Consider the following 5,359-nt stretch of genomic DNA (forward strand, 5'->3'; position numbering starts at 1 on the left):
GAAGTATTAAGTCTTGGAGGTGTAATAATTTGGTTTCAAACTTATAAAGTCCTTTTCTATAAAATTAAAGGGAAATATTAAAAGAAGAAGTTATTTCTATAAGAGATAAGTACTGATTTGGTCCTAAGATTTAGGATCACAATCAAATTCGTCTCTAATCTTATTTTGGATTTAAAATCGTTCCCAACGTTTTATTTGATATTAAAATCGTCATTTTGAATAAAATATTTTTTTAAATGACAAAAATACCTCCTTATATTCTTTGTTTGGCTGTCCTCTCCTCTTATTCAAGAAAATACCCCCTTATCTCAACGTGCTATGATTGAAAACATGTTTTTTTGGCCTTAAATTTGTTAATTTTTAATCCTCTCTTCTTACCATTCGATGTCGTGATACGTTTGTTAAGTGTTTTTAGGGTTTATAGGGCAGGAATGGCTTAGAGGATGGAAAAGAAGCATACAAAAGTGGAAGGAACACAAGTAATGAAGGATTTCAGAATCTGGTAGTGACGCGTACGCGTGACGAGCGTCACGTGCTGCAATTAACAGAAAATGTTGGGGGCGATTTCTAGGCTGTTTTGGACCCAGTTTCAGGCCCAAAAATACTGATTAGAGGCTGCAGAGTAGAGCTGGAAGAAGGAAGGAAGCATTCACTAACTTTCATTCATACACACTTTAGGTTTCTAGAGAGAGAGGCTCTCTCCTCTCTCTAGGTTTTATGATTTTTAGTTTTATTTCTTCTCAAATTCAGATTTCTACCTTGCTTTAATTTAGTTTTCTTCTACTTTTATGTGTTCTAGTACCTTAGTTCATCTACTTCTCTTGTTAAATTCTTTATTTTCCCAATTTAGTTTATGAACACTTATTGTTAGATTCAATTTCCTTTTAATGCAATTTGAGGTATTTCATGTTTATTGCGTCTTTCTTCATTTGTTGTTATTGATTTCTTGCAATTGTTGGTCTTAGATTTTACATTCTCTTATTACTTTTCTATGCTTTTATTTTGTGCCTTCCAAGTGTTTGATAAAATACTTGGTTGGATTTTAAATTAGATTTTTGTATTCTTAGCTTGGATTGAGTAATTTGGAGACTCTTGAATTGTCAAAGTCTCTTGTTGGTTGGTGATTGAAAGTTGCATGCTAGTTGGCTTGAGCTTCACTAACTCTAGTCTTTGACTAGGACTTGTGAACTCAAGTTGATTTGCTCACTTGACTTCCTTCAATTGTTAGAGGTTAACTAAGTGAGAGAAATTTGCAATTACCATCACAATTGATAATGATAATGAGGGTAGAAATTCCGATTCTCAACCCTTGCTAGGACCTTTCTTAGTTGTTAGCTATTTTCTTGTTATCTACATTCCTTGCTTATTAAACTCAAAACCCAAAAATATACTTTCCCATAACCAATAATAAACTACACTTTCCTGCAATTCCTTGAGAGACAACCCGAGGTTTAAATAATTCGGTTAATTTTATTGAGTTTGCTTAAGTGACAAACAATCTAAACATTGATTGAGGTTTTATTGTCGGTTTAGAACTATACTTGCAACGCGATATTTTTGTGAAAATCTTTACCGACATTTTTTCTCCGTCAAGTTTTTGGCGCCGTTGCCAGGGAATTGCAAATGTGTGCCTTATTATTGGTTATTGTGAATATTGTGAATATATTTGCCTTTTTGTTTCTTTGTTAGTTATTTCTAGTTCTAGGAGTTTATTTTCATTATTTCTTATTAGTCTTTGTTTTTATTTTCTCTTGTTACTATGAATTCTCACCCCTTTGGCTATGAGTTTGGTTCAAATTTTGTTGTAGGGAATGGAAGCTACAATGAGAACATGCATCAAAGATAGGACAATCAAAGGTGGGAGGAGCCTCAAGCTTATGGACAACCCTCTTGGCAACAACCTCCACCAACATACTATGAGGAACAACCATTCCATGATGCATATCAAGACAATGGTTATGGTGGACCTTTTTGTGACAATTAACAACCACTACCACATACCTATGAATCCCCTATTCAACATAGCTTTGAACCACCATACTCACAAGCCCCTTTCCACCATTCACCTCCATATGACCTTAACCCTTATCTACCATACCAACCACCATATGAACCATATGAACTATACATAGAACCACCCACATTCCAATACAATTACTCCCAAGAACCACCACCTCAATATACACCATCTCCATATCCTTATCAAGAAGAATCACCTTCATATTATGAGCCATTTCTCCCAATAAATGAACCCTCCTATCCACCCCAAGCTTCCATAGATGATACCTTTAGTGTTATTCGCTAAGGGCAACGAGAGCTTCAAACCACACTTACCTCTACTCTCACTGGTCTCACCTCTACTCTCCAAGCTCTTATATCCCGTGTGGATTCACCCTCTACCCCCAATACTCAACCCTCGAGCTCTAGTGCACTTCCTTTTCACCTATATACATCAATCCAAGAGCAATACGATCCCAATTATGCTGGTAACATGGAACAAGAGAGAAGGGATCGTCTTAGAGACTTAATGGATCAGATTCACGCATCCTTACTTCAAGAGAAGCAAGAGGAGGCCCAAAAGGTGGAGGTAGGAGAGACCCTTGAAGATGAGGGAATAGTTGAAGAATTAGGGGAAGTTGAACAAGAGGGAAGTTCTATCATTGAAGATAACTCTACACCAAGTGACAATAGGAATCTTGTTGAAGTTTCTTCCATTGGATGTGAAACCAATGTTGAGGAGGAATGTATACACCCTCCAAGACATGACTTCATCAATGAGGAAGAGTTGGAAGAAGTTAACAAGAAAGTGGGAATTGAAGAAAGTTTTCAAGAGGTGAAAGTCATCAAGGAGGAGCTGGATTTTGTACTAGAGCAAGTGGAGAACTCCAAAATTATTGAAGAAGAGGAAGTGGTTGAAGATTTAGGAGATGCGAAACCTCCTTGGGAATCTCAAGTCATAGGACCTCCTTCCAAGACGTTTGAATTTGATGTTGAGGAGGTTGATCATGAGATGGATTCAATAATTGATGAGTTTTTATCTACAATTGAATCCTCTCCCATTGAACTTGAGGAAGAGGTTGATGTTGAAGAAGCTTGTCAAGAGGTGGAGATCATCAAAGAGGAGTCCAAGAGAGTGAAGCATACATTGGAAGAGCCGCCACTAGAGACACCTCTTCCGAAGCCATCACCATCCGTCCTGTCATTCAAGGGGGTAAATCTCTACTCCTTAAGATTTAATTTCTCGCTTGCATACGGTTTGCTTGAGACGAATGGACAACTTAGAGCTCTTTGTGGTTTTAAGAGTAAAAGGGGGATGGTTAGTGGTTGGCAACAAATCCTAAGTTCATTATGGTTGGATGTTCAAGGTCTAAGTGCAATGGTTGGTATAGTTCTCAATTGATTGGGTCTAGGAAGTTGTTGGGATGTCTCAGTGAGAATTTGGATTACTTACCACCCAGTTGAAACAATGATGATCAACTTAAAGAAGGGTGTAGAAACAATATTTGGGATCCCAGCATACCAGAGGATCAACTATGGGAGCTCAAAGCTTGTGAAGAACTTCATCAAGGCTTGGTGAATTCACTTGGAAGTGTTGGAGCTTATTAGAAGTCCAAGCGTTGGTGGAAGTTTCAAGATGAGTTCAAGCACAAGCCACCATGACAAGGAGCTCACCAAATGTCCAACTTAAGGACTTTAACTAAAAGTGCTAGGTGGGAGACACCCCACCATGGTAAATTATTTCAATTTTCTCTTTTATTTATATTGGTAATAAGTTAAATTTTTATTTTTAGTTAGGTGTATTTAGTTTAAATTGTGATTTTTCTTGTTTATTAATGTTTGACATTACTTTGGTAGTCTGTTAAGTTAAAAAAAAAAAGAGGCTGTCACGCGTGCGCGTGACCGACGCGTACGCGTCGACGCCCAAATTTGGTTTGTGCCCAAATCGTGTTGGAACGGCGCGACAGCGCGGCCTGGATAGAGAGTTGTGCCAGGACTGCGCTGGTGGGGTGCTAGGCGCATAGCCAACCCCACGCATGCGCGTCACTAACGCGTACGCGTCATTTGCATTTTTGATATCCACGCGTAGGCGTCAATGACATGTGCGCATCGTCGCCAAGATTTTGAAGGTCCAGTATTAAAAACAGAGAGTTGGGCTGCCACTGTGCGAGTGTTGTGCGCAGAGCACAATTCACATCCACGCGTACGCATGACTGACGCGTACGCGTCACTTCCTTATTTTGCAACCCACGCGTACGCGTGGGCGACGCTTCCGCGTCACGTCATCTTTTACTTTCTTCATTTTCTTCTCTCGTTCTTCTTTCTTTCTACCTTTCTTCTTCTTCATTCCTTTCCCTTCCCATCTTTATTCTCCCTCATTTATTGCATTTGCATACTTTCATTTATTGCATTTTAACTTTGTTGCTTGTTCTTATTTTCTTTTCTAAGTTTGATATTATACTATTGGTGTTGACTGTTCTTACTCAACTGTTGCATATTTCTTGCATTGTTTTGGGTGCTTCTTGCCTTGTCTGCTATTTACTTGAAATGCCCTTCGCTTCTATTGTTTTCTCACTCACATGTAGTAGCTACCATGTAGTTGAGAACCTCATTATTATTTAGCATTAGCCCACCCATATTTGATTTGTTTGCATGTCTTTTTTTGTGGCTTCTTCTTTTTTCTTCTTCTCTCCTTTCAGGCTAGCCAACAAGAGGGAAAAGGAAAAGTTTCTACCTGGGGCACAACAACTCTCTCCGCACAATCTTTAGAGGAAGCGCATCAAGTGTAGCAACCCATCCACTTACACATCTTTGCATGCACCGAGGACGGTGCAATCTTTAAGTGTGAGGAGGTTGATACCGACTTTCATGGGTAACTACTTCCTGTCGCAACACCAATGTTTAATCTTTTTTGTTAGATTAGTTGTTGCATTGCATAATAGATTGCATGTGTAGTTGGTTGTTTGCATGTATGTCCTACTTGGTTAAAGTGATGAATTCTTTTCGAAGAAACTGTTTTAGAGCATTTCACTCATTTGAATTAAAATTTTTGTTGAACTTGCTTGAAGAAATTTATTTTAGAATATGGTTTAGAGCTCAAATACACAAAACCAATGAGATTTTGAACCCATTTGATTGGTTGCATCTCATCAACTAATATTTTATTTTTAGTGTGTGTTGTTCTCTCTAAACTTGTGATCTTTGTCTTGCTTAATTCTATATTTCCATTGTTTGATGTATGCATACACTTACGTGATTGAGGCCTTTATTTCACTATAGCTTACATACCATATGGCCTTATCCCTTTTCATCATCCTTTGCAAACCAATGTTGAGCCATTTTACCCCGTTTATTCTTTACT

Source organism: Arachis ipaensis, chromosome B09 (genome assembly GCF_000816755.2).
Source record: "Arachis ipaensis cultivar K30076 chromosome B09, Araip1.1, whole genome shotgun sequence".
NCBI lineage: Eukaryota > Viridiplantae > Streptophyta > Magnoliopsida > Fabales > Fabaceae > Arachis > Arachis ipaensis.